The 25,454-nt window shown below is 44.1% G+C and overlaps 1 protein-coding gene and 1 long non-coding RNA gene across 5 annotated transcripts in view; both read right to left on the bottom strand.

Moving 5' to 3' along the window:
• The window catches only part of KCTD6 (potassium channel tetramerization domain containing 6), a 69,687-nt gene that overhangs the window by 21,073 nt on the left and 23,160 nt on the right, over window positions 1-25,454 (bottom strand). The window contains exon 1 of one of the 4 annotated variants that reach the window (XM_063805957.1): window positions 2,269-2,287. The exons of the other annotated variants lie outside the window; for them this stretch is intronic. The gene's annotated coding sequence lies outside the window, so the exon portion shown is untranslated. Of the gene's footprint in view, window positions 1-2,268; window positions 2,288-25,454 lie in introns of those variants that run through there. 4 annotated transcript variants of the gene reach the window in all.
• Window positions 8,535-11,677, bottom strand: LOC107970669 (uncharacterized). Its single transcript, XR_001713387.4, has 3 exons — window positions 9,572-11,677; window positions 9,315-9,442; window positions 8,535-8,973 (listed from the first exon to the last, which is right to left on the bottom strand). It is a non-coding gene; the product is annotated as an uncharacterized LOC107970669 (long non-coding RNA).

Genomic DNA, 25,454 nt, shown 5'->3' with positions numbered 1-25,454 from the left:
AACATACCTTAACGCAATAAAGGGCATATATGACAAGGCTACAGCTGAACAGGGAAAAATTAAAAGCCTTTCCACTAAGATTTGGAAAAAGACAAGGATGCCCACTTTCACCACTTTTATTCAACATAGTACTAGAAGATAGAGAAATACGTCAAGGACATTCAAATTGAAAAGGAAAAAGTCAAATAATCCTTGTTTGCAAATAACATGATCTTATATTTACAAAAGCCTAAAGACTCCATGAAAAAAACCCTTAGAACTGATGGATGAATTTAGTAAAGTTGCAGAATACAAAATCAACATGCAAAAATCAGTAATGCTTCTATATGCTAACAGTGATCAATCTAAAAAGAAATCAAGAAAGCAATTTTATTTATAATAGCTACAAAAAAATAAAATACCTAGGAGTAAATTTAACCAAAGAAACAGGGCCAGGCATGGCAGCTCATGCCTATAGTCACGGCACTTTAGGAGGCCAAGGTGGGCATATTGCTTGTGTTCAGGAGTTTGAGACCAGCCTGAGCAACATGGTGAAACTCCGTCTCTACAAAAAGTACAAAAAATTAGCTAGGCATGGTGGCATGCACCTGAAGTCCCAGCTACTTGGGATGCTGAGATAGGAGGATCACCTGTGCCCAGGAGGTTGAGGTTGCAGTGAGTCATGATCACACCACTGCACTCCAGCCTGGGCGCTGGAATGAAACCCTGTCTCAAAAGAAAAAGGAAGATCTGTACAAAGAAAACTATAAAACAGTGATGAAAGAAATTTAAGAGGACAGAAACAATGGAAAGATATCCCATGTTCATGGATTGGAAAAATTAATATTATTAAAATGTTTATACTACCCAAAGTGATCTACAGATTCAATGCAATGTCTACCAAAATAACGACATTCTTCATAGAATTAGAAAAAAGAATCCTGGCTGGGCACAGTGGCTCAAGCCTATAATCCCAACACTTTGGGAGGCCGAGGTGAGAGGATCACTTGAGTTCAGGAGTTCAAGACCAGCCTGACCAACATGGAAAAACCCTGTCTCTACTAAAAATACAAAATTAGCCAGGTGTGATGGCACATGCCTGTAATCCCAGCTACTCAGGAGGCTGAGGCAGGAGAATTGCTTGAACCTGGGAGGCAGAGGTTGCGGTGAGCTGAGATCGTGCCATTGCACTTCAGCCAGGGCAACAAGAACAAAACTCCGTCTCAAAAAAAAAAAAAAAAAAAAAGAAAGAAAAAAGAATCCTAAAAGAATGTGGAACCACAAAATACCCCACATAGCTAAAGCAATCATAAGCAAAAAGAACAAAGTTGGAAGCATCACACTACTTGATTTCAAATTATACTACAAAGCTATAGTAACCAAAACAGCATTCCACTGGCATAAAAACAGACACATAGACCAATGGAACAAAATCAAGAACCCAGAAATAAATCCATGCATTTACAGCCAATTGATTTCCACAAAGGCACCAAGAACATACATTGGGGAAAGGGCTGTCTATAATAAATGGTGCTGCAAAAACTGGATATCCGTATGCAGAAAAATAAAACTAGATCCCCATCTTTCACCATACACAAAAATCAACTCAAAATGGATTAAAGACTTAAATGTAAGGCCTACAACTCTGAAACTACTAGAAGGACACATGGGGGAAACACTACAGGACAGTGGTCTGAACAAAGATTTTTTGAGTAAGACCTCAAAAGCACAGGCAACAAAAGCAAAAAATTAACAAAGTGAAGAGACAACCTTCAGAATGGGAGAAAATATTTGCAAAATATTTGGATATTTGACCCTCAAAAGCCTCATGTTGAAATTGACCCCAGTGTTGGAGGTGGAGCCTAATTGGAAGGTCCACTTCCAATGGGTTATAGCGGCAGATCCCTGATGAACGGCTTGGTGTTGACCTCACAGTAAGGAGTGTGCGCTCTGTTAGCTCCTGTGGGAGCTGATTGTTTAGAAAGAGCCTGGCACCTGCCTCCCTTCTCTCTTACTTCCTCTCTCTGGCAATGCCAGCTCCCTTTTGCCTTCTGCCATGGGTAGAAGCAGCCTGAAGACCTCACCAGAAACATGCTGGTGCCACACTTCTTGTATAGCCTGCAGAACCATGAGCCAAAGAAACCTCTTTTCTTTATAAACAACCCAGCTTCAGGTATTCCTTTATAGGAACACTACACAGACTGAGACACTGTCTGTATTAGTTCATTTTCACGCTGCTGATAAAGACATACCCGAAACTGGGAACAAAAAAGGTTTAGTTGGACTTACAGTTCCACATGGCTGGGGAGGCCTCAGAATCATGGCAGGAGGTGAAAAGTTCTTCTTATATGGCAGTGGCAAGAGAAAATGAGGAAGAAGCAAAGGCAGACACCCCTTATAAACCCATCAGATCTTGTGAGACTTATCCACAATCACAAGAATAGCACGGGACCCAGGAGGAGGTAATCATTACCTCCTGTCCCCAGGTAATGATTACCTCCTCCTGGGTCCCTCCCACAACTTGTGAGAATTCTGGAGATACAATCCAAGTTGATATTTGGGTGGGGACACAGCCAAACCATATCACCATCCAACAAGGGATTAATAACCAGAATATATAAGGAACTCAAACAACTCAATAGCAAAACAAACAAACAATCCAGTAAAAATGGGCAAAATATATGAATAGACTTTTCTCAAAAGAAGACATACAAATGGCCAATAGGCACATGAGAAAATGCTCAACATCACTAATCATCAGGGATATGCAAATTAAAATCACAATAAAATATGACCTCACCCCAATTAAAATGTCTGTTATCAAAAAAACAAAAAAATAACAAATGCTGGCAAGGATGTGGGAAAGGGGGAACAGTTGTATACTGTTGGTGGGAAAGTAAATTAGTACAGCCACTGTGGAGAACAGTATGGAAGTTCCTCAAAAAACTAAAAATAGAACTACCATATGATCTAGCAATCCCACTGCAGTGTATACCCAAAAGAAAGGAAATCAGTATGTCAGAGATATCTGCACTCCTATGTTTATTGCAGCACTATTTACAACAGCCAAGATATGGAATCAACCTGTGTGTCCATCAATGGATGAATGGATAAAGAAAATATGGTATACATACACAATGAAATATTCTTCAGCTATAAAGAAGAATGAAATCCTGTCATTTGCAGCATCATGGATGGAACTGGAGGAGGTCATTATGTTCATATAAGCCAGGCACAGAAAGACAAATACCACATATTCTTATTCATATGTGGGAGTTAAAAAGGTGGATCTCATGGAGGTGGAGAGTAGAATGGTGGTTACCAGAGGCTGGGAAGGTAGAGGGGATGAAGAGACGTTGATCAATGGTTACAAAAATACAGTTAGATGGAAGGAATACATTCTAGTATTTGATAGTGCAGTAGGGAAATTATAGTTAATAATTTATTGGCTGGGTACAGTGGCTCATGCCTGTAATCCCAGCACTTTGGGACGCCAAGGTGGGTGGATCACCTGAGGTCAGGAGTTCAAGACCAGCCTGACCAACATGGAGAAACCCCATCTCTACTAAAAATACAAAAATTAGCCACCGTTGTGGCACATGCCTGTAATTACAGCTACTCAGGAGGCTGAGGTAGGAGAATCACTTGAACCCGGGAGGCAGAGGTTGCAGTGAGCCGAGATCGTGCCATTGCACTCTAGCCTGGGCAACAAGAGCAAAAAAAAAAAAAAAAAAAAAAAACTCTGTATCAAGAAACTGTATTTACAGGCCGGCGCAGTGGCTTACGTCTGTAATCCCAGTACTTTGGGAGGCCAAGGCTGGCGGATCACCTGAGGTCGGGAGTTCAAGACCAGCCTGACCAACATTGAGAAACCCCATCTCTACTAAAAATACAAAATTAGCTGGGCATGGTGGCACATGCCTGTAATCTCAGCTACTCGGGAGGCTGAGACAGGAGAATCGCTTGAACCCAGGAGGTGGAGGTTGCAGTGAGCCGAGATGGTGCCATTGCACTCCAGCCTGGGCAACAAGAGCAAAAACTCTGTCTCAAAAAAAAAAAACACACACACACAATAATTTATTGTGTATCTCAAAATAGCTGGAAGAGAAGAATTACAATGTTTCCAACACAAGGAAAAGTTAAGTGCTTGAGGTGATGGATATCCCAATTACCCTAATTTGATCATTCCACATTGTATACATGTACCAAAATATCATATGTAGCCCCAGAATATATACAACCATTACATATCATGTTTAAGAAAGAAAGAATTGGCCAGGTGCGGTGGCTCATGCCTGTAATCCCAGCACTTTGGGAGGCCGAGACAGACAGATCACCTGAGGTCGGGAGTTTGAGACCACCCTGACCAACATGGAGAAACCCCCTCTCTACTAAAAATACAAAAAAAAATATCTGGGCATGGTGGTACATGCCTGTAATCCCAGCCACTCAGGAGTCTGAGGCAGGAGAATAGCTTGAACCAGGGAGGCGGAGGTTGCGGTGAGCCGAGATCGTGCCATTGCACTCCAGCCTGGGCAAAAAGAGCAAAAAAAAAAAAAAAAAGAAAGGAAGAATTTTGTGTGTATAGATAACCATTTGCTATCTTAATTGTGTATTTTTAATTAGATACATGAAAATAACTAGCACATCATGCCAATGATGTCACAAATACTATTGCTTAGATCTGGACTAAGTTTAAAAATTAATCAATTTAAAGAAACATTAGGCCCAGCGCGATAGCTCACGCCTGTAATCCCAGCACTTTGGGAGGCTGAGGCGGATGGATCACGAGGTCAGGAGTTCAAGACCAGCCTAGTCAAGATGGTGAAATCCTGTCACTACTAAAAGTACAAAAGTTAGCCAGGCATGGTGGCAGGCGCCTGTAATCCCAGCTGCTTGAGAGGCTGAGGCAGGAGAACCGCTTGAACCCGGGAGGTGGAGGTTGCAGTGAGCCGAGATTGCACCACTGCATTCCAGCCTGGGTGACAGAGCGAGACTCCGTCACAAAAATCAAACCAAAACAAACAAACAAAAAAGAAACATTAATAATAACACAAGATAACATAGATAACAAAAAAAATATAAAGATATGTGCAAAGGATTGAAGCCAGTAAAATAGTAGCTTAGATTAATAGAGAGAAATAGTTTCTGTGAGCCCTGAAATTCTGCATATCCATCAATATTTAGCCTTTAAAAAATAATAACAAGAGCCGGGCGCAGTGGCTCACACCTGTAATCCCAGCACTTTGGGAGGCTGAAGCGGGTGAATCACTTGAGGTCAGGAGTTCGAGATCAGCCTGGCCAACAAGGTAAAACCCCGTCTCTACTAAAAATACAAAAATTAGCTGGGTGTGGTGGCACATCCCTCTAATCCCAGCTACTTGGGAGGCTGAGGCAGGAGAATCGCTTGAACCCAGGAGGCGGAGGTTGCAGTGAGCCGAGATCGTACCACAGCACTCCAGCCTGGGTGACCCAGCGAGACTACTTCTCAAAAAAAAAGAAAAAAAATTATGTTCATGGCCATTGAGGTGTTTTATTCATCATTTCAACACTTTTTTTAATTGTGTGCCTTCTATGTGCTAGATGCTAGATAAATGTTCATTTAGAGATTCTACTCAAACTGCTTTTTGTATTTACATTTAAAATATTCTTAAAAGGAATTCGATGATTCAGATTAAGTCAGAAAATGTCTATGGAGGTTTAGGAGCATAAGAAGGTGCTGTGCTGTCCCTTCCCTACTCCCATGCAATGAAGGGGGTGCAGGGGTGTGCAGGATAGAGCCCTGACCCTCAGAGAGCTCACGATGAGGTTGGAGAGAAAACATAGCAATAAAATGAGAAATGGCAGCAAAACAGGAAAGATCAATCCCCAGGAGATGCAGTGACACACAGTAGTGCATGGTTACATGTTTGCAGACAGCAGCTGCCACAAAGGCTTTGGGCTGACAAGAAAATTCAGAATTCAGGACGGGGAGTGAAAGTGTGTATGGATGATGAGGGATTTGGCTCAAGGAAGGGTAGAATTTAGACAGGCAAAGAAGAAAGCGATGGTTCCAGCAAAATCAGAAGCAGAACAGAGAAAAGCATATGCTAGGGTCAATGAGCTGACCTATGGACTAGTGCAGAGTTGAAAAGGGTGAAGAGTTGGCCACAGGTCAGAAGGGCTGATTCCAATGTTGACTACCCACAAACAACTATGACCAGGACTCATGAAAAACAAGAGATGTAGTCAGAATGTTTAGGCTGCCTCAATCAATCATTTGTGGAATCTCTACAGAATAGATAGGTGGCTTGGTGGGTGAGTGGATGTATGGATGGATGGATAGATGGATGGTTGGATAGATGGATGGATGAATGGATGGATGAAGGAATGCAGGAAGGGAGATTGTGCATATGTAGCCCACATCCATCCCTGCCTGTGTATGTAAGACCTAAAATTAAAGTTCAATATTATGTGCTGTCTTGACATCTGGTAAAATGAAAGGGCCTCAAATGGCCTAACAAACAAGTCCTCTTCCCCACTATGTTCCTGTAGATATGGTCCCCTGGCCAAATAACCTTCCTTATTTAAGGGACAAGGCACAGTTCCTGCTTATCACTGAGTAGGAGGTTTCACTTCCTGCCAGCCCACAGAATTATTCCAAAAGCCAATCACTTCCTCCTGTAGGGACTAAAGAGCACTTCACCCTCTTAAAACTACAAAGCCTGCCTCCCAGAGCCCCTGATTGTTTACTCTGTTCCTGGGTGCAACCTCCATATGGTCCTGTGTCCCCCTCCCCTGGGCTGTGAGTATATGTGATGAGTAAGCTGTCTCAATCTCACCTGGCCAGTGTAGTGTTCGGTCACCCCCATAACCCTAGCTAGGAATCCCTCCCTCACTAATGGGATGAAGAGGAAGCAATCAAAATAATCCTCTCCATTTTTCTTTGGTGATAGAACCTGGATTTTGTTCAAGGGGCCATCCCCCACAACATGACTTAGAAAATGGTCGCTTCATCCCTAGCTCAGAGATAAATCCTAATTGGTTTTATTCCCTCTTAGTGGTACCATCAGACTCTAGCACGTGACCCAGTTCTGCCCATTAAAACCCGAGGATATATCTGATGGGAGGTTTCTGGGAAGGAATTTCTGACTCCTGAGAAGGGGACACTGAAATAAAGGCCCCTGTTCTATCTCTGTATGTTGCTATGTCTAAACACCATGTGTTCACCTGCAGCTCCAGTTACCCTGTGGCCATGAGCATATGCAGCCTACTCTAGAGGAAACTGGAAAACAGATGGAAAAACCTGGGTCAGGCTGGGAGCAGTGGCTCACACCTGTAATCCCAGCGCTTTGGGAGGGTGAGGCGGGAGGGTCTCAGGCCCAGGAGTTCAAGACTGAGTCTTAACTGCCACCATTGAGCCAGTGAATCAACCTTCACACCTTTGAATAATGTCTTTTCTTACTGTTTATGCCAGTTTGGGTCAGTATTTTCTCTTCCTTGCAACTGCAAACATCTTACTGATACATCAGCTTTTAGCTGTATTGGTAAACATGAATTCCTAAATCCATCCAAAGGGATGGCATTCTTAAAGAGTTTTCAGAAGGACCTTAAGTTTAAAGTTCAAATTGACGATGAGGTTGATTTAATTATCAGAGAAAGGAATTAGCCATTGAGTGCCTACTGCCTACATTCACAATATCCCTAAAGTTGGTTGCATTATTGCCCCTGTTTTATGGAGGAGGAAACAGAAGCTCAGGGAGGTATGTGACCAGCTCAGGTCACTTGAACAGCAAGCATCAGAGCTGGAGTTTAAAACCCAGGTCTATCTGTCTTGTCAGACCCCTGCAGGGGGTTTCACCCTGAGTGGATTAGACTGGGAACTAACTGGGAAGGCAAAATGAAGGAAGAGTTGAAGGAATATCAATAGGCAATTTTTTTTTTTAAGCAAAACTAGAAGGACTTCTTCTATTTTTTAGAGAAAACAACGCTACCAGCAACCTCTCACTTTTTCTGGCACATCTAAACCAGACACAAAAGTATGTGAAAATGCAAAATCACGTGTCAGATGTACAATCCATCAGTCACCAAGTATTTATGGAGCTCATAGCATGAGCCTGGCAGCCACGGTAGCTGCTGGGCGCTGTGTTTTCTAGTCCCACTGAGAGAGGGGCCAGACTATAGTACAAACTCCAGGACAAGATGAGAATAATCATAAAAATGTAGTTTAAAGATCCCCTCGCAGGCAAGGTGCGGTGCCTCCCGTCTGTAATCCCAGCACTTTGGGAGGTTCAGGTGGCAGATCACTTGAGGTCAGGAGTTTGAGACCAGCCTGGCCAACATGGTGAAATCCCATCTCTAGTAAAAATACAAAAACTAGCTGGGCATGGTGGCGCATGCCTGTAGACCCAGCTACTTGGGAGGCTGAGGCAGGAGAATTGCTTGAACCTGGGAGGCAGAGGTTGCAGTGAGCTGAGATCCCGCCACTGCACTCTAGCCAGCCTGGGTGACAGAGTAAGACTCTGCCTCAAAAAAAAAAAAAAAAAAAAAAAAAATCCTCTCTCAGGATTATAGGTTCAGCATTTTTTAAGTATCTAAGATACAGCTGAGCACTGATTATAAATAAGTTGTTGGACTCTAGAGTCAGGAAAACTGGTATTAAAACCTCTTCCACCACTGCAGTATGACCTTGAGCAAGCTTCTTATATCACTGAGCCTTAGTTTTCTGATCTGTGAAATGGAAATAATAATAGTACTCAGTCCAAAAGGCTACTGTGCCAGGTCCAGTTTGTATCTAACAGATGTTAGAAAATATTGCTTTTTATCCGTTTATTATTCCTTTTGAAAAAGTAGATGTCTGTAATCTCCCACCTGGAAACACAGAGCTGGCTGTGGGCCTGGATCATGCTATAGGGTGTTAATCCACATGGTTGGGTCTTCTTGTATTTTCCTTTCTCTCTTTCTCCCAATTCAGAAGGGAGCTGACTCTGGGAATACCGTCCAGAGTCTGGAAGCCTGTGGAGGGTACAACCAGCCATTACGGTAACTTCAGAAAGGGCCCCAGGATGGCAGGAAAGCAGCAGAGGACCCTGAAGCAAAAGGGGCCACTTAGCAAGACCAACAGATCCCTTGACCAACTATGTGGACCAATGACCCAGAGCCAGATTCATTTCCCTCCCTAATCATGGCCTTACTTCAGCCCCCAGGACGGTGGGCAACTCAATGAATACGTGTTGCTGGGGAAGTGGGTATGTGCCCGGCAAAGACCATGGTTAGAGGTTTTATACCAGTCTGGCACAGCAAAGACCTGAACCCAGAGTCAAGTTCTAGAAAAGAAAGCTTTATTTTTTGTCTACCTGAGTTGTGGCCCGAAATTCCTACCAGCCATAGCTGGTGTGAAGAATTTCCAGTTGCTTGTTCCAAGGAGACCACAGTGGATACAAAGGTCCGCAAATCTCAACCAAGAGCAGGAAAGAAGGTAAACCTACAGGCGAGACCACAGGCCCATCATCAGGAGGAGGGCGCGCAGACAGTGACTGGCCAGAGGACTTTGGTGTGGGCTTGGGCACCAACGAGGAAGCAAATGAGGGAATGAAGGAACAAATAAACTCACCTAGCAGAAAACTGCCACTGTTCACAGTCTTTCACACCCAATTCTTATTAAATCCAGAGATTTGGGTTTGCAGCTAGGGTTTAGCAATTAAAACTGTTATGTTGCAACACCTTTCCGGTTTGAAGTGGTAAAGGCATAAGGCCTGCGAATTTGTGGATTTGATTTGACACCACAGCCTTCTGTGCAAACATCTGACTCACTCTACACACACCCAGTGGGGAAGAAGCCAGCTCAGGTTTCATTCTTAACCCCCAAACCCTGCTGTGAATGTCAGTTCTTTCCCAGAAGCAAACTGAACAAAGCAAATCTCTTTAAATCAGTGCTGACAACCTAAACCCAAGTTTATGAAGGTTCAGGCCACAGAGGAGGCCCTGTGCTCCAGGGTTGCACTGTGAGGGGTGAGGGGCTCTGACTCAAATGAGCCGGAACCTAGGCTTCACTATTTTCATCACCTTAACATTTACATTCCGACAGCCTGGGGAAATGGATCTTTGAGATGACAGAACATTAACCTTTGCTATAGCAAAGTCTGGGCCGTCTCCAAGTGCCTAACAAAAAAATGGTACTCCTTATCTTCATTCTAGCCTCCAGTCTGTTGGAAAGGTCAAAACAGGGGAGGGGCATGGACAGCAGCGAAGTCTCAGGAAATCTTAGTGCTCACAGGGCCTGTAGCTATCCTCCAAGTCCACCCTGGCATTTTCTGCACGAGTAAACTCAGGCTTAGGAGAGGTTAGGGAACCTCTGCAATGTCCCAGCGCTGGGTGGTCCATGAGCTGCGGCTGAGATCCATGCTACCTGCTCTGGTCTTTTCATTCACTGTAATGAACACGTGCTGGTTACTACCAAGGAACTTCTGTCTGTGGTTGTATGGGTCATGGTGGACAGTGCAGGCCCAACCTCCCCTATGGAAGTCGAGGAGGCCCCAGATCTCCTCTCCTCACCTCCCGAGAGCAGAGATGTGATCCACACCCTGCCATCAGGACACTCCACCTGCAATGTCTGTGGGAGATCAGAATACAACCCCCTAAATACGCCTCTTTGTTATAAGCACTGTTGAGCTGAAGGCAATTGAGAAGATGCAGATGCAGGAAAGCTCTCTGCCCTTCCTCTACTTGCCTAAAAGCAGGACATAGATTACGAAGACAAAAGGTATCCTGTACCCCCTTCTACCAAAGAGGACAAAGCTTGGGGCTGGGCGTGGTAGCTCACGCCAGTAATCCTAGCACTTTGGGAGGCCGAGGCGGGTGGATCACCTGAGGTCAGGATTTCAAGACCAGCCTGGCCAACATGGTGAAACCCTGTCTCAACAAAAAATAAAAAAATTAGCTGGGCATGGTGGCAGACACCTGTAATCCCAGCTACTTGGGAGGCTGAGACAGGAGGATCACTTGAGGCAGAAGTCGCAGTGAGCTGAGATCGTGCCACTGCACTCCAACCTGGGCAACAGAGCGAGACTCCGTCCCAAAAAAAAAGGAGGACAAAGGTTAACCACTGAAGACAACTTGAGACCTTCATGGGCCCCTGGAGATGACGCCAGAGGAATCGACATGAACAAGCTTCACTCACTGGCCTTTATCTGCCAATTACTTGCCTTCCCACAAGTTACCGCCCCTGGAGACTCAAGTTCTTTTCCCATCTTGTCACTTCTCTAAACATTCACTGTTCTTTGTTGGAGATGCTATATAAGCTGGAATTCCTGGAGAACGACTCATTCCCTGGGTATCCCCCATGTATATATGTTGCTGGAAAAGAGGGTCCTGATCCAGACCCCAAGAACAGGTTCTTGGATCTAACGCAGAAAAGAATTCAAGGCAGGCCGGGCGTGGTGGCTCACGCCCGTAATCCCAGCACTTTGGGATGCCAAGGTGGGCGGATCACCTGAGGTCGGGAGTTCGAGACAGCCTGACCAACATGGAGAAACCCCGTCTCTACTAAAAATACAAAATTAGCCAGGCGTGGTTGCACATGCCTGTAATCCCAGCTACTCGGGAGGCTGAGGCAGGAGAATCGCTTGAACCTGGGGGGCAGAGGTTGCGGTGAGCCAAGATCGCACCATTGCACTCCAGCCTGGGCAACAAGAGCGAAACTCCATCTCAAAAAAAAAAAAAAAAAAAAAAAAATTTCAAGGAGAGCCACAGACCACAGTGAAAGAAGCAAGTTTATTGGAAACCACCCTGTTACAAAGTAAAGTAGAGCATCCTCAGAAAGCAGGAGGAGGAACATGCCATCCTTGGTTAGCATCTCTACTTATAAGAAACTATAAGGAGCTATAATTAAACTTGAAATGTGCAGATGTGCTCGCTAAAGGTAGTGGCTATTAAGTATTGTCAATGACCATTAATCCTTCAATCGAAGCCTGCTCATTATCATTATCTTTAAGTACATTCGCTCCGTGCTTAGGACATCTGGACATTCTGCAGGCTTAGTGGGAGCTGCTCTGTAGGGCCATAAATATTCTGTAATTATAATTGGTGGTCAGCTTAGAGTGTGGCTATTTTCAGGTCCTAAATATTAACCTTTTAAGTGTCTTATGAGTGCCCAGTTACTCACTTCAAGAGGGAGTCATTCTGGTCATGTGTTATTAAACCAGAGGCCTGGTAAGCAGGGGTTCCTCTAACATATATAAAATACATACATTAATAAACTCCTGTTTGCTTTGCTTTTCTCTTGTTAATCTGTCTTTTGTTACAGGGGTCTTTTCCAACTAAGAACTTAGGAAAGTTGAGGAAAAAATTTTTTTTCCCAACATGCCCAAACTGCCCATGACCGCCACGTTGGTCCTGCCCCAGGAACAGACTACTGTGACCAGAGCCACGTATTCTTTCTTTTCTTTTTTTTTTTTTTTTTTGAGATGGAGTTTGGCTCTTGTTGCCCAGGCTGGAGTGCAGTGATGCAATCTCAGCTCATTGCAACCTCTGTCTCCTGGGTTCAAGCAAGTCTCCTGTCTCAGCCTCCTGAGTAGCTGGGATTATAGGCATGCACCACCATGCCTGGCTAATTTTGTATTTTTAGTAGAGATAGGGTTTCACCATGTTTGTCAGGCTGGTCTCAAACTTCTGACCTCAGATGATCCACCTGCCTCGGCCTCCCGAAGTGCTAGGGTTACAGGGGTGAGCCACCACGCCCGGCCCCAGAGCCAGGTATTCTAATGATAAATTTGCCAGGTGACCAGTTCACCTGTTGACTAATTTGCATAATGAACAGTTTGCCTTGAATTCAGACCTCTTTTGAGAGTTTTTGCATTTATTCAGCTGCCCTATTCTTTTTTATTTTTTTTAGTCACATTTTAGGCATTTTTAACAATTTAAAAAATTAACTTCCTCTAAGGGGCTTTTCCCCTGCTAAATCTCATATTTCTGATTATTTATGAAATGTATATTCTAAGCAATGAAATTGCTATTTATTGTGTGGGAGTCTTGATAATATATCAACCTTCAAACAAACTGTAAGATACTTTTTTGTAAGTTTACATAAAGACTCTTCAAAGTTGTATGTTTACAGCAAGAGACCCTTACTGAGTCTGATGTTCAAGATATTAAATTCAGAAAATTATCCTAGATTTTAAACATTAAATGAGTGCTCTTGGTGAGCAACTGAGCTGACTTTCATGGTGGCATGAGACACCAGCACAGCTAACCATAATTAATGTCTGATAATGAATAAGAATATACTAGGCCAAGTGTGTGATACTTGGTTCATATTCTATTTCAGTCCATAAATAAGTATTGTGTGTGACTATATTTATAATAAAAGCAGGCCAGACGCAGTAGTTCACGCCTATAATCCCAGCATTTTGGGAGGACAAAGCAGGCGGATCACTTGAGGTCAGGAGTTCGAGACCAGCCTGGCCAACATGGTGAAACCCCGTCTCTACTAAAAATACAAAAATTAGCTGGTCATGGCGGCACATGCCTATAGTCCTACCTACTCAGGAGGCTGAAGCAGGATGATCACTTGAACCCAGGAGGCGGAGGTTGCAGTGAGCCGAGATCCTGCCATTGCACCCCAGCCTGGGTGACAGAGTGAGACTCAATCTCAACAAAAAATATATATATAATAAAAATTAAAACAACTAACATTTTTTAAAGGCTGGCCACGTGCTGAAGACTGGGCTGAGCTGTGTACTCCTGTTTTCTCTTTTTGTGGTGCTTCCTGAGAGCAGGGCCTTGTCTTTCCTCCCCAGCATATTCTCAGCTGGCTCATAGTAGATGCTCTATAACTATTTTCAGAATAACTGAGTGACCTTGTTGGCTGGTACTGTTGTTATCTATCACCTCAAGTGTGTAAGTGAGGAAATTCAGGTTTAGGAGTTGTTACTTGCCCAAGAACAAGAGAAAGGGCAGCATGACCCTGGAGCCTGCATTCCTAACGCAGGTGAGTGTGACCTCACCCTTGTGCTCTAACAAGTAAAGCCCTAGAGGGAGGCAGGGGAGGATGATAGATGGATTAAAACATTATTTTAATGTGAGGCTCAGAGTTGGGGGACTGAGGGTGGGTGTGTAGGTACAGCAATCCATCCGTGGGATGGTTCTGAAATGGCTCTCTATGAACCCTAAATGCCTTTATTATTGGGAATGTGGGAGTAGAACATTCCAGAATGAGCCAAGGCTTTCTAGGGAGGCTTGGGACAGAGAACAAGCTAGGGACAGAGGCCAAGAGTACAACAGGTGGCCTGTTCAACATGTTGTAGCTTTCCAACAAAAGGTTAGCCTTGACCTCTCTTTTTTGCTTCATCTGACACATACAAATTATTTTATTTTATTTTATTTTATTTTATTTATTTATTTTTGAGACAGAATCTCACTCTGTCTCCCAGGCTGGGGTGCAGTGGTGCAATCTTAATTCACTCCAACCTCTGCCTCCCAGGTTCAAGCAATTATCGTGCCTCAGCCACCCAAATAGCTGGGATTACTGGTGTGGGCCACCACACCCTGCTAATTTTCTTTTTCTCTTTTTTTTTTTTTTTTGAGACAAAATCTTGCTCTGTTGCCCAGGCTGGAGTGCAATGGCGCGATCTCTGCTCACTGCAACCTCTGCCTCCCCAGTTCAAGCGATTCTCCTGCCTCAGCCTCCCAAGTAGCTGGGATTACAGGCGCGAGCCACCATGCCCGGCTAATTTTTTGTGTTTTAGTAGAGATGGGGTTTCAGCATGTTGGCCAGGCTGGTCTTGAGTTCCGGGCCTCACATGATCCGCCCACCCCGGCCTCCCAAAGTGTGTGAGCCACTGCACCTGGCTAGTTCTGCATCTTTATTGTGGTGGTTGCCCAATTCCATACGTGCCACAAAATAGCACAGGACTATCCACACACTGTACCAATATCAATTGCCTTGTTTTGATATTGTGCTATAGTTACCTGAGCTGCAACCATTGGAGAAACTAGGTGAAGGGCACACAGGACCTCTTTGTACTCTCTTGGTAACTTCCTGTGAATCTATAATTATTTCAAAATAGAAAGGTTTTTTTAGCTGGGCTCAGTGGCTTACACCTGTAATCCCAGCACTTTGGGAGGCCAAGGCGGGTGGATCACGAGGTCAAGAGATCGAGACCATCCTGACCAACATAGTGAAACCCTGTCTCTACAAAAATACAAAAATTAGCTGGGCATGGTGGTGCGCACCTGTAATCCTAGCTACTCTGGAGGCTGACGCAAGAGAATCGCTTGAACCGGGTTGTGGAGGTTTCAGTGAGCCAAGATCACACCACTGCACTCCAGCCTGGTGACACAGCGAGACTCTGTCTCAAAAAAAAAAGAAAGTTTTTTTTAAAATTGTGGTTCAAGCATCACCTGGTTTCTCCGATTTCCCTTTATAAACATTTGCAGAGATTCTGGTGAAGTGCAAAGATGGATATGCCTTTCATATACAGAAAGTTCCCATATTCTTTTGACAGCTTTATAATATTCTATTTCATGACTGTGCCAGGTATTTTTAAATTCAGACCCTAACCCATGAACATTTAGGTTATTTCCATTTTTTGCTGTTATAAATATTATCATAAATAGTTGACATGAATCATCTTATCACTCATTGTTTTTGTGACTGTGTTTGCAGATTCCTGAAATCAAAACTGATTTTCTTAACAGCTATGCTATGTTGTCATATTTATCTGTGTTTTAAGCCAATATATACATTTTTTCAAAGAGCCTCAAAATTCCTAAAATAGATATTTATATCTACATTCTAAATGGCAAAAGAATGAGAGAAAGAAAGAAAGAGAAAGAGAGAGGGAGGGTGAGGCACGGTAGCTCATGCCTGTAATTCAAGCACTCTGGGAGGCCAAGGCAGGCATATCACTTGAACACAGGAGTTTCAGACCAGCCTGGGCAACATAGGGAGACCTCGTCTGTACAAAAAATACAAACGTTAGCCAGGCATGGTGGCATGCCCCAGTAGTCCCAGTTACTTAGGAGGCTGAGGCAGGAGGCTTGTTTGAGCCTGGGAAGTGGAGGTTGCAGTGAGCCAACATCATACCACTGCATTCCAGCCTGGGTGACAGATTGAGACCCTGTCTCAAAAAATACATATAAAACAAAAAAATTTTAAATAATTAAATGGCAAAAATAGTCTTGCTATGGTTTGGCTGTGTGCCCACACAAATCTCATTTTGAATTGCAGTTCCCATAATCCCCACATGTCATGGGAGGGACCAGGTGGAGATAATTGAATCAGAGGCAGTTACCCTCTTGCTGTTCTCATGATAGTGAGTGAGTTCTCACGAGATCTGATGGTTTTATAAGGGGCTTCCCCCTTTGCTCAGCATTCACTTCTTTCACCTGCCACCGTGATTATAAGTTTCCTGAGGCCTCTCTAACCACGTGGAATTGTGAATTACTTAAATCTCTTTTCCTTATAAATTACCCAGTCTCAGGTATGTCTTCATGGCAGCATGAAAACAGAATAATAGTCTGCTTCAAGTTACTGTACATGTTCAACATTAATAAAATAACATTTCTGCCTGGGCACAGTGGCTCACGCCTGTAATCCCAGCATTTTGGGAGGCCAAGGCAGGTGGATCGCTTGAGCCCAGGAGACCAGCCTGGGCAACATGGCAAGACCCTTGTATCTACAAAAAAAATAATAATAATAGAAAAAATTAGCCAGGAGTTGTGGCACGTGCCTGTGGTCCCAGCTACTTGGGAGGCTGAAGTGGGAGGATCACTTGAGCCCAGGAGGTGGAGGTTGCAGTGAGCCAAAATTGTGCCAATGCATTCCAGCCTGGGGGGGAGAGAGTGAGACCCTATCTTAAAATAAATTTAAAAAATCAAATAACATTTCTGTGTGGTTAATTTAAACTAGTCATTTATCTATTGGCATTGATTTAATTACTTTTAAAAAGGAATATACACACTATTATAATATAGTTCCTTTTCACACAGACCCAGAGATAATGTGGTGAAATCTTGCCTCCCTAAATATAAGAACAAAACATAAGACTGGTATAATCGTTCAGAGAGACATTAACACCAATGCTATAAGTCAGTTCTAATGTATTTAATAAAACGGCTTTCCTTTAGTCAAAAAAAATTTTTTAATCTAGTCAAGTAATCAGCATCGAAATGTTTGGGGCACTGAGAAGTGTCTCTTTTGTGCCTGGAAATAGGTGTTTTCTTCATCCTCTGGAAGTTTACAGTACAGTGTGTGGGCGAAGCTTTCTGGACAACCTGTCCCTCTGTCAGCTTTTTGCCTCTGCAAAGCCAAAATGTGGGTTCTGTGTCTGAGTATTGCAACCCACAAGAAACGTGGCTAAGGCCAGAAAACATAAGTGTGAATACATTTGGAAGGCTGCGCATCTCATGAGTCACATGGGAGCAGCCCCGACCGTGGTTTGTGCACCTTCTGCCCTAGCAGCTGCCAGTCAAGCGAAGAGGCGACCTCTAGGGGTGAGCCTGGGCAACAAAATAGTCACCTTCCCCTGGGAAAGCGAATGTGGGGATCCACCTTTAGGAATTCCCTTTTCTAAAAAGCTACGCCTCTAAAGCTTTCAAAAATGAAATTCTATCAATAAGGTACCAGAAGTAACCAAATGGACCCATGTGCATGCTTGCGTGTGTACGCATGCGTGCATGCCCATATAAACTGAGTATCAATAGGAGCAGGAAACTAGTATCCGTGCTGGCCTCCTGGGAGGGGAACCGCATAAAGGAGATGGGGACAGCGGGGAAACTCACTTTCCCCTCCCCTCAACTTTTATTATGAAAAACTTTCAAACAGAAAAGTTGAGAGAATAGTGCAATAAATTCCCGCATACTCAGCACCTAGATTTCACGTGGTTAGCATGTTTGTATTTGCTTTATCTCTATATTCGTTTGTCTGACTTCTCTTAGACTCACCTTTCACAGTAAAGTCTTTGGACCCTTTCAACTGTATACTGTGTGTATGTCATCTATCCAAATAAGTTTATTAATAATTAATAGTAACCACCTCTGAGAGGCGTTGTGAGGGAGGGTTAAATTAAATGAGGAGAAGGGCATAAAATATCTGGCGCAGCGCCAAACACATTGCTCAAGAAATGCTGTGGTCGCTCTCAGATTTCCCTTCATTCACTCTTAGGTCCCACAGTAAACTCAGCACCTTTGATTTCATCTGAGTCTTTTCCCAAGCCAGCCCTCTTTCCCCTTTTCCACCCCTCTCTCAACTTCTCTATGGCTCCTGGCAGGCACAGAGTAAAAGGGATCATCACACCCTGCAGGAAAGCGGCAGGGCCTCCAGACAACACTTACAGGCAGACCACTGGGCTGGAGGAGGCCTAGGAGGCCATGACTCTTAACCCTTCCCTGGCTGCTCCTAGAAAATGGCTTCATGCCTACAAATAGCCACCCTTTCTCATGGCCTATCTTGTAATAGGTTTGGCAATTTTCTGATGTCAGAAATACATAAGTACAAAATATTAAAATAATATAAAATAAGGCCGGGCACAGTGACTCACGCCTGTAATCCTAGAACTTTGGGAGGCCGAGGCGGGTGGATCACAAGGTCAGGAGTTCAAGACCAGCCTGGCCAAGATGGTGAAACCCCATCTCTACTAAAAATACAAAAATTAGCCGGGCACGGTGGCAGATGCCTATAACCCCAGCTACTCGGGAGGCTGAGGCAGGAGAATAACTTGAACCTGGGCGGCACGGGTTTGACAGAGTGAGACTCTGTCTCAAAATAAATAAATAAATAAATAATATATAATATATATAAAATATAAAATGTAAGTATGTGGTAAAAACCAAGAAGAGATGCTAACTGTATCTCTAAATATATCATATAATATGTATGTGCAGTATAATATACATATATTAATATACTACACTACACATAATATGTGTTAACATGTATATGTTTCATCACATAATATAACATAAATATACAATATAATTCAATATGTGGTAAAAATTAAAAAAAAAAAAAGTAGAGATTCGGCCAGACATGGTGGCTCACACCTGTAATCCCAGCCCTTTGGGAGGCTGAGACAGGTGGATCACCTGAGGTCGGGAGTTCAAGACCAGCCTGACCAACATGGTGGAACCCCATCTCTACTAAAAATACAAAATTAGCCAGGTGTGGTAGCGGATGCCTGTAATCCCAGCTACTCGGGAGGCTGAGGCAGGAGAATCGCTTGAACCCGGGAGGCAGAGGTTGCGGTGAGCCAAGGTCGCGCCATTGCACTCCAGCCTGGCCAATAAGAGTGAAATTCTGTCTCAAAAAAAAAAAAAAAGGTAGAGATTCTATGCTATGTCTCTCTTTCTTGTTCTCTATACACATGTATATTCAACATACAGAACATGTATATAACACATTACATATGTGTATATTATATTACATATGCTATCTATCACACATATGTATATGTATCATAGGAAAAAGCAACTCTTTTTACTCTATATACTCACACCCTCAGTACTTTACTTCTGACATCAGATGTGTGGGTTTTTTCCAACACATCAATTCTCTGGCAGACACCAATTGGGTGTCCTACAATTAATTCAATTTTGACACCAGTTAGAGTTAGTGCAAAGCCCACAGGTTAAGGGCTCAGTCCCATAAGGCTGCCCCCACTTCAGATGCTGGTTGCAAGTCCCAGGTTGTCACTTGTACTTCTGACCAACCAACTACAAATCGGGATTCCCTTCCTCAGGTTTGATACTTTGCTAGGGTGGCTTCTAGAACTCAGAAAACACTTATGCTTACCTGTTTATTATAAAGGATATCACAAAGGATGGAGATGAACAGCTAGATGAAGAGGTACATAGGGCAAAGTGTTGGGTGACCATGCCCCAGCACTTCCACCCATTCAGCAACCTGAAAGCTCTCCAAAGCCCACAGTTTTATAAAGGCATCATCGTATGGGCATGATCAATTATTAACTCAATCTCCAGCCCACTCACCTTCCCAGAGGATAGGGAGTGGAGCTAAAAGCTCCAAACTTCTCATCACGGCTTGGTCTTTCTGGAGACCGGCCCCCATCCAGGAACCCACCAAGAGTCACCTCATTAGGACAAAAGATGCTCCTATCACCCAGGAAATTCCAAGGGATTAGGAGCTCTGTGGAACGAACTGGGGTCAAAGAGCAAATATTAGAACAAAAGATACACCTAGCACCTCTATCGCTCAGGAAATTACAAGCAAGGGTTTTCAGAGCTCTGTGCCAGGAACTGGGTCGAAGACCAAAATATATTTCTTTTTTTTTTGAGATAGAGTCCTGCTCTGTCGCCCAGGCTGGAGTGCAGTGGCATGATCTCGGCTCACTGCAAGCTCCGCCTCCCGGGTTCACACCATTCTCCTGCCTCAGCCTCCCGAGTAGCTGGGACTACAGGCGCCCGCCACCATGCCCAGCTAATTTTTTGTGTTTTTAGTAGAGACGGGGTTTTACTGTGGTCTCAATCTCCTGACCTCGTGATCCACCCGCTTCAGCCTCCCAAAGTACTGGAATTACAGGCATGAGCCACCGCGCCCAGCCCAAAATATATTTCTTAGTATAAATAACAACATTGTAGTATGTTATATGTATATACACACACTAACATACACAATATGGTACATATGAGATATAGATATGTTTACAGATCTAGTTAACATTTCTAACGACTTGGTTTTTAACCACGTACTGAATTATGTTTGGCCAGACTCACCCTCCACCCATCCAGGGCCCTAAGTCCCATCTCTTATTTTTCAAGGTAAAACAGTTGAGTCACCACCTGCTCTGTTAGCCACATCCAATGTGACTTTGGGGTCTCAGATCTTTCTGGCAACTGCGCATAAGCCCAGACCTTACTCCAGTCCTTGGGGAGAGAAAACTAGGGAACTCCTCTGCCCCTCAAAGGCCCTGTTTTTCCATTGCCTTGGTTCTGTTGCTACCACACTGGGCACCAGGGAGAGCAAATCCCTATAAGCCATGTGTGCCTTCTCCACCACCAGAAGGCTGCTCCATGGGGCCTGACCCTGCCCACGTGTGACTGTTCCTAGAGGAGAAGAGTTCCCTCATGCAGGGTCACAGCAGCCCCAGATGCATCATCCTTGGGTAACAATTCACAGCCACTTGCTGTGGAAGGGCCCACAAAGAAAACCAAGGAAACCCTAACAAAAATAAGAGCATTTGCTGAGCATTCACTGTGTGCCAGGCACTGTGCAAAATACTTTTTTTTTTTAAGAGATGGGGTCTCACTATGTTGCCCAGGCTGGTCTCAAACTCCTGGACTCAAATAATCCTCCCACCTCTACCTCCCAAGTAGCTGGGATTACAGGAATGAGCCACTGCACCTGGCTTAAAATACTAAAAACATGTTATCGAATTTAACCTGATCACCTCAACCCCTCTACAAAGCAGGCATTTTTCCCTGACTTGAGTTCTGCTTTTTTTGGTGAGTTCTTCTTGGGAGACCTTAATTCATGTTTTAAAATTAATTAATCAATTAACATTTATACAGCACTTACTATGTGGCAGACACCGAGTGAGCAGCTTTACAAACATTAACTCACTGAGCCCTCATCACAGCCCTATGAGATGAGCACTACTATTATTCCCATAATAGTCACAAGCAATAAGCTCAAAGTCACACAGCTAATAAGTGGTAAAAGTGGGATGCCTGTTCTGCCAGTGGAAATGTAATGGAGGTGACTCAAAGTGGGAACATATGCACATGAAGTATATTGGCAAGGGCGTGGAGAAATAGGCACTTTCAGGTATTGCTTATGGGAGGGCAAATTTGCAAGGCAATGTGACAATATTGAACACAATTTAAAATGCATGGGCAGTAGTTACTTTGACCTTGATATTCTTCCTCTAGAAATTATTCACAGATATTTATATGCGTATGAAAACATATGGACAAGTCATCTTATTGCACCACGTTTGTATTAGTAAAAGCTAGAAGCAACCAGAATGATGATTAATACGACATCAGGGCAGGGCATGGTGGCTCACGCCTGTAATCTCAGCACTTTGGGAGGCTGAGGCAGGAGGATCACATGAGGTGAGGAGTTCAAGACCAGCCTGGCCAACATGGCAAAGCCCCATCTCTACTAAAAAATACAAAACTTAGGCCGGGCGTGGTAGCCCACGCCTGTAATCCCAGCACTCTGGGAGGCCGAGGAGGGTGGATCACGGGGTCAGGAGGTTGAGACCATCCTGGCTAATACGGTGAAACCCCGTCTCTACTAAAAATACAAAAACAAACAAAATTAGCTGGGTGTGGTGGTGGGTGCCTGTAATCTCAGCTTCTGGGGAGGCTGAGGCAGGGAGAATTGCTTGCACCCGGGAGGCGGAAGTTGCAGTGAGCCGAGATCACGCCACTGCACTCCAGCCAGGGGGACAGAGCGAGACTCTGTCTCGAAAAAAAAAAAATAGGACATAAGTTAAATGAGTTATAATACAGCCACACTCTGGAATACTATAAAGCTGTGAAGATGAATGAGTGAAACATACTGGTACTGAAGTAAAGTCCTCCAAGATGTATTTGTAATGAAAATACAAAGCACAGAGCATAAGTGTGTTTTCAAGGCTAATATCCAAGCCAAAGTCTAGGGTCTGACTCCAGGGAAGGTAAACACATCCTCTATCTATTACCATATGAATGTGGTGATAGCAGCCCAGTTGAATTTGTTTCCATTTAAATATATAAATTTGGCTATGTGGGGAGGGGGCAAAATTCAGGCCACAGTGGGGCTTTAGTCTCCCTGTCCTGGTGCACACTTTCCCCACGGAACTGAATCTGGAACCAATAGAGAACACAGAAAAAGGCAACGGGGATTACCCACTCCCCCGCGCACGCACTCTTGGACCACAGCTCCTCTGGTTAGTGACAAATATCCCTCCATAATGTTAAGTGCCTGCCCACTCGCTGCTGCCACCAACTCCAAGGTATTGCCTCCTGGCAGGGGCAGAGGAAAATAGAAAAAGAAAGCAAAAACCAAAATGGGATTCTCTCTGCCGCTCCCTAGCAAACGCGGGGGCGCGCGCGCGCGCGCGCGCGCACACACACACACACACACACACACACACACACACACACACTCCCCAGATGAAAAAGAGAAGGCTTCCCTTGGAAGCTTCCCGTCTGGACCTACTACAGGCTTCTGAGTTTCTGGCAGCTGTCTTTGAGTCCAGGCTGGGCAATACTTCAGGGGAAAAAAATATGTAAACTTTCCACCATTTTGATGGAACTTTTTTTTTTTTGGAGACGGAATTTCGCTATGGAGTGCAGTGACGCAGTCTCGGAGGCAGCCTCTGCCTCCTCAGTTTAAGCACTTCTCCTGGCTCAGCCTCCCGAGTAGCTGGGATTACTGTGGGTGCGCCACCACGCCCAGCTAACCCAGCTAATTTTTGTATTTTTAGTAGAGACGGGGGTTTCACCATGTTGGCCAGGCTGTTCTTGAACTCCTCACCTCAAGTGATCCACCTGCCTCAGCCTCCCAAAGTGCTGGGATTACAGGTGTGAGCCACCGTGCCCAGGCGGAGCTTTGAATTCTCATCTCTTTCCCCAATCCACTGGCTACAATTTGCTTTTCAGAGTCCTTAGCTGCTCCATGACTTCTGAAAGGATCTGTAGTTGCAGCCAATGTGATTAGAAAGTATTGGGAAGATCACAGAGTTGGGGGAGATCAAGAGAGACATCCCAAATAGGTTTGTATGAACTCATGGGGTTCACCCTGTGCTTGCAGGTATGGATCTCACCCCAAACAGAATACCACAGGCTTTGTGAACTCTGTTGCAGGCAGCTCTCCGCCCAGGTCACTGAATGATCTCAATTTAGTAGAAGCCAATTATAGTTTGGCCAGACTTGGGGGCACACAGGTGGGACTCATCTGAACAGCCCTGCAAATACTTTCAAAACTTTACTTGGAATCACAGCTCACACAAAGCCAGTTGAAATTTCTGACCTGAATTTCACCTTCTAGGTTACCTGCTAAAATAAAAAATATCGGCCAGGCACGGTGGCTCACACCTGTAATCCCAGCAGTTTTGAGAGGCCAAGGAGGGCAGATAATTAGGTCAGGAGATCAAGACCATCCTGGCTAACATGGTGAAAACCCGTCTCTACTTAAAATACAAAAAATTAGCTGGGCATGATGGCACGTGCCTGTAGTCCCAGCTACTCGGGAGGCTGGGGCAGGAGAATGGTGTGAACCCAGAAAGTGGAGCTTGCAGTGAGCCGAGATCGCGCCACTGCACTCCAGTCTGGGCGACAGAGCAAGACTCCATCTCAAAAAAAAAAAAAAAAAATCAACATTATTTAGCCAGACTGACAATGAAATAGAAAGGACAGAAACTACTAAATTCAGGAATGAAAGAAGAAATATCACTACAGATTCCTTCCTCGACACTTTAAAAGGCTCATAAGTGAATATTATGACAAACCAAGGCATAAAAACTTGGCAACTTAGAAGAAGTGGACCAATTCCTTGACAGATACAAATGATCTCAATTTTTCCAAGAACAAATAGATACCCTGAATAGTTCTCTATCTGGTAAAGAACTTGAATTTGTAGCTAAAAGCCCCTGAAAAAGACATCTCCAGGTAGTTTCACTCACAAATTCTAACAAACATTTAAAGAAGAAATAACACCAATTCTACACAATCTCATCCAGAAAACAGAAGAGGAGAGAACACTTCCCAGTCCATTTTGTGAGGCCAACATTACTTTGATATCAAAATCAGACAAGACAATAAAATTACAAACCAAAGATCTTTTGGCCAGGCGTGGTGGCTCACACCTGTAATCCCAGCACTTTGGGAGGCCGAGGCAGGCGAATCATCTAAGGTTGGGAGTTCAAGACCAACCTGACCAACATGGTGAAACCCCGTCTCTACTAAAAATATAAAAATTAGCTGGGTGTGGTGGCACATGCCTGTAATCCCAGCTACTTGGGAGGCTGAGGCAGGAGAATCGCTAGAACCCAGGAGGAGGAGGTTGTGGTGAGCCCAGATCTTGCCGTTGCACTCCAGCCTGGGCAACAAGAGCGAAACTCTATCTCAAAAAAAAAAAAACAAAAAAACAAAAAAAAAAAACCGAAGCTCTTTCATGAATATAGACATGAATCTCAACAAAATATTAGCAAATTAAATCCACCAATATACATGCATGTGTGCATATCTTACCATGAGCAAGCAAGGTTTATACCAAGAATTCAAGGATGGTTCAATATTTGAAAATCAATTAATGTAATCCACCATGTTAAAGAGGCCAGGCACGGTGGCTCATGCCTGTAATCCCAGCACTTTGGGAGGCTGAGGTGGGCGGATCACAAGGTCAGGAGTTTGAGACCAGCCTGGCCAATATGGTCAAACCCCACCTCTACTAATAATACAAAAATTAGCTGGGCATGGTGGCAGGTGCCTGTAGTCCCAGCTACTTGGGAGGCTGAGGCAGGAGAATTGCTTGAACCCAGGAGGCAGAG

The sequence above is a fragment of the Pan troglodytes genome, chromosome 2 (assembly GCF_028858775.2).
Source record: "Pan troglodytes isolate AG18354 chromosome 2, NHGRI_mPanTro3-v2.0_pri, whole genome shotgun sequence".
In the NCBI taxonomy this organism is placed as follows: domain Eukaryota; kingdom Metazoa; phylum Chordata; class Mammalia; order Primates; family Hominidae; genus Pan; species Pan troglodytes.
This window is presented reverse-complemented; position numbering and strand designations above follow the sequence as displayed.